Below are 11,503 nucleotides of genomic sequence, written 5' to 3'. Positions count from 1 at the left end.
AGCTGCATCAAACGAGTCTCAGGACTGAAGACCACAACAACAACAACAAAAGCTAACAACTATTCTTCTCTCTTGTGGTTTTATTCGTGAAACTGGGAACAGGGACTTAAGTTTATTGAATAAAAATCCACTTCCGTAACCGATTAATTAGCGTAGATGGCTGCTATAAGGAGGAACGTGGTTCTGTTCCACGAATTACTTATCCTTGGCGAGCGTACTGACAGGGGGTACACACTGCCTCGTCATTCAACTGAAGAGAAATGGCGACCCCACAGTCTGGGAAGTCGGCAAAACAACCGGGAGAGCGGTGTGCTGACCACACGCCCCTCCATATCGCATCCGCATGCCAGCACAAGGCACAGGATACACTACATGTTGTACTTAGACATGCAGGTTATCTTCCTGAAAACTCGATATCACATTTCGGTGTTAACATTTTTGGTACATGTTTCTATAACACAGAGTGATAAGTATCTGTTGGTGGGCAATGCAGCACTTCAGATACTGAATATGTGAAAATGTACTTTATTTTAGATTGAGAAGAAGGTGTCCTTGCATTCGTAATTTTTATCACAAACACTGAGTTCTCAGCAGAAGACTGCGGCTTTATAAGAGCGTAAGCTAACACAGCCAGTGTTATAATGAAACACTAAAACAACTATAGAACCGACATGTCACTTCAGGGCGACTAAATTCGGCCGGAAGAGGACCGCCACAAAGAATGTCGAAACATTGGCTTTGTAGTTCTCTTTGTGTTTCATAATGATGCAGACTAACGCCCATAAGCATTTTACTCTACTGGCCATTAAAATTGCTACACCACGAAGATGACGTGCTACAGACACGAAATTTAAACGACAGGATCGAGATGCTGTGACATGCAAATGATTAGCTTTTCAGTGCATTCACTGGAGGTTGGCGCCGGTGGCGACACCTACAACGTGCTGACATGAGGAAACTTTCCAACCGATTTCTCATACACAAACAGGAGTTGACTCCCATTGCCTGGTGAAACTTTGTTGTGATGCCTCGTGTAAGGAGGAGAAATGCCTACCATCACGTTTCAGCCTTTGATAAAGGTCGGATTGTAGCCTATCGCGATTGCAGTTTATCGTATCGCGACACTGCTGCTCGCGTTGGTCGAGATCCAATGACTCTTAGCAGAATATGGAATCGGTGGGTTCAGGAGGTTAATACGGAACGCCGTACTGGATCCCAACGGCCTCATATCACTAGCAGTCGAGATGACAGGTATCTTATCCACATGGCTGTAACGGATCGTGCAATCACGTCTCGATCCCCGAGTCCATAGATGGGGACGTTTGCGAGACAACAACCATCTGCACGAACAGTTCGCGACGTTTGCAGCAGCATGGACTATCAGCTCGGAGACCACGGCTGCGGTTACCCTTGACGCTGCATCACAGACAGGAGCACCTGCGATGGTGTACTCAACGACGAACCTGGGTGCACGAATGGCAAAACGTCATTTTTTCGGATGAATTCAGGCTCTGTTTACATCATCATGATGGTCGCATCCGTGTTTGGCGACATCGCGGTGTACGCACAATGGAAGCGTGTATTCCCTATCGCCATACTAGCGTATCACCCGGCGTGATGGTATGGGGTGCCATAGGTTACACGTCTCGATCACCACTTGTTTGCATTGACGGCACTTTGAGCAGTGGGCGTTACATTTCAGATGTGTTACGACCCGTGGCTCTAACCTTCATTCGATCCCTGCGAAACCCTACATTTCAGCAGGATAATGCACGACCGCATGTTGCAGGTCCTGTACGGGCCTTTCTGGATACAGAAAATGTTCGACAGCTGCCCTGGCCAGCATATTCTCCAGATCCCTCACCAATTGAAAACGTCTGGTCAATGGTGGCCGAGCAACTGGTTCGTCACAATACGCCAGTCACTGCTCTTGATGAACTGTGGTATCGTGTTAAAGCTGCAATGGCAGCTGTACCTGTACACGCCATCCAAGCTCAGTTAGACTCAATGCCCAGACGTATCACGGCCGTTATTACGGCCGGAGGTGGTTGTTCTTAGTACTGATTTCTCAGGATCTATGCACCCAAATTGCGTGAAAATGTAATCACATGTCAGTTCTAGTATATTTGTCCAATGAATACCCATTTATCATCTGCATTTCTTCTTGGTGTAGCAATTTTAGTGGCCAGTAGTGTATAATTCCGAATGGTTTTTTAAAGTCGTAATACAATACTAGAAATACTGTACCCAATTACAGGCGCGTACCTGGAGTCCGAGCTACACTCCTGGAAATTGAAATAAGAACACCGTGAATTCATTGTCCCAGGAAGGGGAAGCTTTATTGACACATTCCTGGGGTCAGATACATCACATGATCACACTGACAGAACCACAGGCACATAGACACAGGCAACAGAGCATGCACAATGTCGGCACTAGCACAGTGTATATCCACCTTTCGCAGCAATGCAGGCTGCTATTCTCCCATGGAGACGATCGTAGAGGCGCTGGATGTAGTCCTGTGGAACGGCTTGCCATGCCATTTCCACCTGGCCCCTCAGTTGGACCAGCATTCGTGCTGGACGTGCAGACCGCGTGAGACGACGCTTCATCCAGTCCCAAACATGCTCAATGGGGGACAGATCCGGAGATCTTGCTGGCCAGGGTAGTTGACTTACACCTTCTAGAGCACGTTGGGTGACACGGGATACGTGCGGACGTGCATTGTCCTGTTGGAACAGCAAGTTCCCTTGCCGGTCTAGGAATGGTAGAACGATGGGTTCGATGACGGTTTGGATGTACCGTGCACTATTCAGTGTCCCCTCGACGATCACCAGTGGTGTACGGCCAGTGTAGGAGATCGCTCCCCACACCATGATGCCGGGTGTTGGCCCTGTGTGCCTCGGTCGTATGCAGTCCTGATTGTGGCGCTCACCTGCACGGCGCCAAACACGCATACGACCATCATTGGCACCAAGGCAGAAGCGACTCTCATCGCTGAAGACGACACATCTCCATTCGTCCCTCCATTCACGCCTGTCGCGACACCACTGGAGGCGGGCTGCACGATGTTGGGGCGTGAGCGGAAGACGGCCTAACGGTCTGCGGGACCGTAGCCCAGCTTCATGGAGACGGTTGCGAATGGTCCTCGCCGATACCCCAGGAGCAACAGTGTCCCTAATTTGCTGGGAAGTGGCGGTGCGGTCCCCTACGGCACTGCGTAGGATCCTACGGTCTTGGCGTGCATCCGTGCATCGCTGCGGTCCGGTCCCAGGTAGACGGGCACGTGCACCTTCCGCCGACCACTGGCGACAACATCGATGTACTGTGGAGACCTCACGCCCCACGTGTTGAGCAATTCGGCGGTACGTCCACCCGGCCTCCCGCATGCCCACTATACGCCCTCGCTCAAAGTCCGTCAACTGCACATACGGTTCACGTCCACGCTGTCGCGGCATGCTACCAGTGTTAAAGACTGCGATGGAGCTCCGTATGCCACGGCAAACTGGCTGACACTGACGGCGGCGGTGCACAAATGCTGCGCAGCTAGCGCCATTCGACGGCCAACACCGCGGTTCCTGGTGTGTCCGCTGTGCCGTGCGTGTGATCATTGCTTGTACAGCCCTCTCGCAGTGTCCGGAGCAAGTATGGTGGGTCTGACACACCGGTGTCAATGTGTTCTTTTTTCCATTTCCGGGAGTGTAGTAGAGAGAGTGGTGTAACTCATTAGTTTCGCGGTGAACGGCAAAGGAGAATTCATACTTCACGACACATTGTTCTGGGTAAACGTGCTATTCGTCAATATTCAAAACATTCCACCTTACTGCAAACTGGTACTGTATAATACTGTTCATCTCTCCGTGAAGCGAGCGGCCTTGCCTCTTTGAATACACCGGTTATCTTGAGGTCACCGAAGTCGGGTGTGGCCGTTACTTGGATGGTTAGCCGACCGCATATGTTACTTGCTGTTGGCTGCTGTCCCTTTACTCTTCTGGCAATGGGGAGAAGCGTGGCGGCGTAAAGGTCCTGATTACCAGACTTTGCCTGTATTAAATTTCAAAACCCTCCGTCTCATGAAGTGTGGTCTTGAGACAACTGACAGTGACCCGTCCGTCGGGTGAGAACGTTAAGCTAAGCGGTGCCATTGGTACCATTCGAGAAAGGTAGGCAATGTGCCGGCACCGGGTTTTATACTCTCTCTTGTCTCATCATCATGACGCACGAGCATGACACCACGCTATACATACCCATTACAGAAGCCTGCACTTATCAGATGCACTTAAAAGCACACATCCCTCACAGTTCGCGAAGCAAAAGTGCCATTGTGCCAAGACAGAAGAGTCTTTCCAGTTAGACTGCTGAACCTGCCCTTCAGCGTCTCCAGCCAACAATGACATACGACTTTATTTTCTATCTCTCTGAGTTGCGCGACGGGATTCAAGTTCTGTTTGTGGTGGTTAATTTTTTCTGGAGGAGGAAATATTTCCATAAATATGATGTTCACTTTAAAAGCAAGAAGGATCAGAAATTTTCGAAATTCGAACTAAAAAAGTTGGCGACGTTATTAATGACAAATAAAAAGCACGTAACTGTGGATGCTCTACAGAGCTAATTTATTTAGTTAGATGGTTTTCGAGTTTGAAGGCCATCATCAGAGTTAAACTGACTACCGTCGTCAAAGAAGATACATTACTGGTGACAAACACTGCAAAAGGCATTACACATGAACGGTAAGGTGCAAGCAAGGAGTAAATGACATCTTTGACAATGCAGTGGTATCGTAATTCAAAATGTTGAAGTTAGACACTAAATAAATAGAAAGGGAAGGTATACCGCACCGATACAGGAGCCCACCTGTGCGACCCATCCTTGAGTAATTCTCGAGTATTTGGGATACCCATCACCAGATTGGAGTGAAAGAAGACATAGAAACTGTTCAGATGTGGCTGCTAGATATGTTGGCAATCGGTTCGGAAAGAATTTTTAAAAAAATTAGAGTTTTAACGTCGCATCGACGACAAGACTGTTACAGACTGAGGAACACGCTCAGATTTTGGAAGGATAGGAAAGGAAATCAACCGTATCCTTTTCCAAAGGAACCATTCAGGCATGCGCCTAAGCGATTTAGGAAAATCACGGGAAACACAAAAGGAAGATCTTTTCGCAAAAAGCTGAGGAACAGATGTAGACACGTTATGCAATAAGTCTGTCACGAAGATTAATCATTATTGGTTTCTGGAATTTGCCATCTGGAAAGCAGAGTTGTATTGAAGCGTTAATTGTCAGTTGTGTTTGCGCTGACGCCGGCACGCGACCCAGTAGGACAGACCGGAGGACGCTGGCGAGTTTTTCGGCTTTCGCTAACAAGGTGGTAGCAGCGTGGCCGACACGCGTCCGACGCATTATGCACGCGGGCGGAACCGATCCAGACAGCTGTCCGGTGCCCGTTACTCGGCTGTGGACACTCCAGGTACAGTGTCTGGGCGAAACATCGCCAGCCCCGACCTAATGCGGCGCAGTCACACCAAACAATCTGACCCCAGCCGCAGGGCAAATGTGAGATGTGTGTCGGAAGTTGGCCAACGGGATTTTTGCACCATTTTTCGCTACGAGATGGTTCTCATTCTTCGAGAAGGTCGGCCGGAGTGGCCGAGCGGTTCTAGGCGCTACAGTCTGGAAAGCTAATCATTTGCATATCACAGCATCTTCTTCCTGTCGGTTAAATTTCGCGTCTGTTGCACGTCATCTTCGTGGTGTAGCAATTTTAATGGCCAGTAGTGTACAATTAGGTAAAACGGGAACAGGGAACGAGAATGCCGGCCGGAGTGGTCGAGCGGTTCTAGGCGCTACAGTCTGGAACCGCGCGACCGCTACGGTCGCAGGTTTGAATCCTGCCTTGGGCATGGATGTGTGTGATGTCCTTAGATTAGTTAGGTTTAAATAGTTCTAAGTCTAGGGGACTGATGACCTCAGAAGTTAAGTCCTATAGTGCTCAGAGCCATTTGAACCATTTTTGGAACGAGAATAAAATGAGTGGATCCCAAAAAGAAACGTAAACACCGAACGGTTCTCAGAGATGACCGAGTTTGCCCATCTCCAGTACGCGCAGGTACTCGTGCTGCGGGTTGCCTACAACGCGATAGTAACGGTGCATGGCTGGCGCACACGTGCAGGGAGACTTCCGCAGCTCGCGACTCCTGGTCCCCATCTGGCTTTGGTCGCACGCTGGAGACTGGACCCCGCCGACAGTGGACGTGACGCCTCGGCGATTGTCGCCAGCCCGAGGCGGCGCGCGGCCGTGGCCGGTGACCCTTGGAGCGCCGTATCTGAAGGCCGGCGCACGCACACAAAAGCTGCAGGTCAAAGCCCCGGCGTAAACAGCGCCGGCCGCGGAAGGGGACGAGAGGAAAGGCGAGCCGAGGCCACAGGAACCGGACGCCTCGGCACACCGCAACCCGGCCGTGCCTCCCCCGCTGTTTGCCGGCTTCCTCCCTCGGTACTCTCTCAGTTGGACCATCTCCACATGCAGAGACTGTGCGATACTGCGCATCGCGTACGGGTGTACTGCCTATGGCGGTTCTACAAAGAGTAGTTTACGGCACTGGCTCTTTATTTAGCTTCCATTTATCGCGAATCAACTCCTAAGTGACTAGAAAAAAGCGCAGGTGACTCCTGTATACAGGGTGGTCCATTGATCGTGATCGGACCAAATATCTCACGAAATAAGCGTCAAACGAAAAAACTACGAAGAACGAAACTTGTCTAGCTTGAAGGGGGAAACCAGATGGCGCTATGGTTGGCCCGCTAGATGGCGCTACCATAGCTTAAACGGATATCAACTGCTTTTTTTAAAAATGGGAACCCCCATTTTTATTACATATTCGTGTAGTACGCAAAGAAATATGAATGTTTTAGTTGGACCACTTTTTTCGCTTTGTGATAGATGGCGCTGTAATAATCACAAACATATGGCTCACAATTTTAGACGAACAGTTGGTAACAGGTAGGTTTTTTAAATTAAAATACAAAACGTAGGTACGTTTGAATATTTTATTTCGGTTGTTCCAATGTGATACATGTATCTTTGTGAACTTATAATTTCTCAGAACGCATGCTGTTACAGCGTGATTACCTGTAAATACCACATTAATGCAATAAATGCTCAAAATGATGTCCGTCAACCTCAGTGCATTTGGCAATACGTGCAACGATATTCCTCTCAACAGCGAGTAGTTCGCCTTCCGTAATGTTCGCACATGCATTGACAATGCGCTGACGCATGTTGTTAGGCGTTGTCGGTGGATCACGATAGCAAATATCCTTCAACTTTCCCCACAGAAAGAAATCCGGGGACGTCAGATCCGGTGAACGTGCGGGCCGTGGTATGGTGCTTCGACGACCAATCCACCTGTCATGAAATAGGCTTTTCAATACCGCTTCAACCGCACGCGAGCTATGTGCCGGACATTCATCATGTTGGAAGCACATCGCCATTCTGTCATGCAGTGAAACATCTTGTAGTAACATTGGTAGAACATTACGTAGGAAATCAGCATACATTGCACCATTTAGATTTCCATCGGTAAAATGGGGGGGGGGGGCAATTATCCTTCCTCCCATAATGCCGCACCATACATTAACCTTCAAAAGCCGCTGGTGTTCCATTTGTTACAGCCATCGTCGTTTTTCCGTTGCCCAATAGTGCATATTACGCCAGTTTACGTTACCGCTGTTGGTGAATCACGCTCCGTCGCTAAATAGAAATCTGTTATCATCCCATAATTTCTCTTGTGCCCAGTGGCAGAACTGTACACGACGTTCAATGTCGTCGCCATGCAATTCCTGGTGCATAGAAATATGGTACGGGTGTAATCGATGTTAATGTAGCATTCTCAACACCGACGTTTTTGAGAATCACAATTCTCGCGCAATTTGTCTGCTACTGATGTGCGGATTAGCCGCTACAGCAGCTAAAACACTTAGGCATCATCATTTGTTCCAGGTCGTGGTTGGCGTTTCACATGTGGCTGGACGCTTCCTGTTTCCTTAAATAACGTAACTATCTGGCGAACGGTCCGGGCACTTGGATGATGTCGTCCAGGATACCGAGCAGCGTACATAGAACATGCCCGTTGGGCATTTTGATCACAATAGCCATACATCAACACGATATCGTCCTTTTCCGCAATTGGTAAACGATCCATTTTGACACGGGTTTGTGACTATTACAGCGCCATCTATCACAAAGCGAAAAAAGTGGTCCAACTAAAACATTCAAATTTCTTTACGTACTACAAGAATATGTAATAAAAATGGGGGTTCCTATATAAAAAAAAACGCAGTTGATATCCGTTTGACCTATGGCAGTGCCTTCCAGCGGGCCATCCATAGAGCCATCTGGTTTCCCCCTACAAGCTAGACGAGTTTCGTTCTTTGTAGTTTTTTCGTTTGATGCTTATTTCGTGAGATATTTGGCCCGGTCACTATCAAGGGACCACCCTGTATAAGAAGGGCAAAAGGACGCACCCGCTAAATTGCAGACCAATATCCATAACATCCGGTTGTAGAATTCTTGAACATATTTTCAGTTCGAATATAATAAATTTCTTGAGAGCGAGAAGCTTACATCGCGAGTGAGCACAGGTTTTAGAAAGCGACACTCGTGCGATACTGAGCTTGGAGTTTTCTCACATGACATACTGCGAACTATGGATGAAGGGCGACAGGCAGATTACATATTTCTGAATTTCGGAAGAGCATTTCGCACGGTGCCCCACTGTTTTGGACAACATGGTTGTGGAGAGAAGCAGCGATTAGTATGATTAATCAATAATTCAAAAACAGTCTTAATCGCATTTATTATTATTATTATTATTATTATACCGCCAACCGGATTCAACCCGACGTAGGGGTCATCTTCTGGGCGTTTACACCATTGGTCGACTGCTGGTGGTGTCACTCCTGTCTACATAACAGCAGGAAACTATAGTTTCTTACTCGCTGCGTTTCCGCTCCTATGGAGAGGACCACCGCACAGAACATTGTGTGTAGTTGCACCTTGGCGCACCGACGGTCCTAAGAATGTGCTACACAACCCCTGTACAAAAGCGGAGTCACCTGCGAAGAATGCTTGCCGCCGCACTGCAGAGCCAATACTGAAAGAAGTGTTTTTCACACAGCGAGTAATTAATCTTCCGGGCTGTAAACTTCTTGGCGCACAAGCCGCACGATTTCGCGTCCTTTTTGTAGCGACATTCTACCGGACGGAAACTTCGTCAGCAACGTTAGCCGATCGATGTTTCCGGAGAAGATGTTTCTGGGGAGACTACAGGCAGTGTAACTTTGCTTTTTGGGACTACCTATCGTCAGTTTAAAAGATCCAGGCTTCAGCAACTTTACGCTGGGAGAGCTGGGGGAGAGGCGGAAGTGTATGAATCCTGCTTCTCCCCATGGCCCTTTGCAAATGCAATACCATCAACATAACTATTGCTACATTTCCTTCACGGGAGCCCGGATTTAAGTGTCGAAGTGTTGCGTGGTGTCCCAAAATACCGGGTGATCAAAAAGTCAGTATAAATTTGAAAACTGAATAAATCACGGAATAATGTAGATAGAGAGGTACAAATTAACGCACATGCTTGGAATGACATGGGGTTTTATCTGAGCCAAAAAAATACAAAAGGTAAAAAAAATGTCCTACAGATGGCGCTTCATCTGATCAAAATAGCAATAAATAGCATAACAAAGTAAGACAAAGCAAAGATGATGTTCTTTGCAGGAAATGCTCAATATGCCCACCATCATTCCTCAACAATAGCTGTAGTCGAGGAATAATGTTGTGAACAGCACTGCAAAGCATGTCCGGAGTTATGGTGAGGCATTGGCGCCGGATGTTGTCTTTCAGTATCCCTAGAGATGTCGGTCGATCACGATACACTTGCGACTTCAGGTAACCCCAAAGCCAATAATCGCACGGACTGAGGTCTGGGGACCTGGGAGGCCAAGCACGACGAAAATAGCGGCTGAGCACACGATCATCACCAAACGACGCGTGCAAGAGATCTTTCACGCGTCTAGCAATATGGGGCGGTTCTAATAAAACCCCATGTCATTCCAAGCACGTGTGTCAATTTTTACCTCTCTATCTACATTATTCCGTGGTTTATTAAGTTTTCAAATTCATACTGACTTTTTGATCACCCGGTATTTTGAGACGAGTGCCACAGTGATTCTTTTGTAAAGATGGCGGAAATTTTGTTTCATCTTCGGCTAGTACTAACTTGTGCTCCGTCTCTAACGACTTCGTTTTATTCCGTTCCTTAACTGCAGCAAGGGGAGCAGGGGCCGGGAGGTCTGTTTGAATTGGGCCACTGAGTCCTTTGTAGCATTGGGTTCTTTTCAACTAAATCGCAGTGAATCGGAAGGAAGAACGATTGAGATTTAACGATCTGTCGACGATAGTATCATTAGAGACGGATCACCAACGCGGATAGGCGGAGGGTGTGAAAAAAAAAAACAAAAAAAGAAAAAAAAAATCTGGATGGTTAGACCAGCAAGTCAATCACCGTCGCCCCCCCCCCCCCCCCTCCAACGAATACAGAATATGACTCCAATGTCACAATAACTGCGCTACCTCAGTTGGATATATGTGAGATGGGATTAACAATTTCAGAATTTTCTTTGAGATGGGATTAACAATTTCAGAATTCGCTTTGCAACCATCAAATATGTTTGTCTGAAGCGGGAGACTCGAGTCATTTTTAAATTATTTCTGGGACAATCTGTCCTGGAAAAAAGATGAAGTTAATTTTATCCATTGTTTTCCAGTGTTTCGCCCGCGACTGTTTTACTTTCGTGAAATGAAGAACAAACCGCTTTGAGTCACAAGTTGCGTTTATTGACTGCGCTATGCATTTCGAGCCCTGGAGGCTCATCTGCAGGTGCTTTTTAGTGATTTACATCAGGTTTTTTAGTTGTTTGCAGTTTAACATTGTATGATGTCAGCTTCTGTTGTGCAGTTGGGATACACTGTTGTGTCTAGACAAGACAGCCTAGACACAATGAGAGGAAGCCGAAAGGCACGCGCTAAGTTAAAGCAGGATGGCGTGAGGTCTGAAACAGGATACGTAATGAATGCTATAAAGAAAAGTACGTAGCTTCTGGGATACTTAACTTTAATCCATCCTTTTGGTACATCTGCAGATTGTGGCGATACAAGTGAGACTCTTTAGATACATGCAATGTTACTAATGGCATCTTGCTAGGTCGTAGCCATTGACTTAGCTGAAGGCTATTCTAACTATTGGCTCGGCTAATGAGCAATGCTTCGTCCATGTAGTCGCTAGCAAAGTCGTCCGTACAACTGGGGCGAGTGCTAGTCCGTATCTCGAGACCTGCCTTGTGGTGGCGCTCGGTCTGCGATCACACAGTGGCGACACGCGGGTCCGACATGTACTAATGGACCGCGGCCGATTTAAAGCTACCACCTAGCAAGTGTGGTGTC

Source organism: Schistocerca serialis, chromosome 6, assembly GCF_023864345.2.
Source record: "Schistocerca serialis cubense isolate TAMUIC-IGC-003099 chromosome 6, iqSchSeri2.2, whole genome shotgun sequence".
Classification (NCBI taxonomy): domain Eukaryota; kingdom Metazoa; phylum Arthropoda; class Insecta; order Orthoptera; family Acrididae; genus Schistocerca; species Schistocerca serialis.
The sequence above is the reverse complement of the archived record's forward strand: the minus strand, read 5'-3'. Positions refer to the sequence as shown.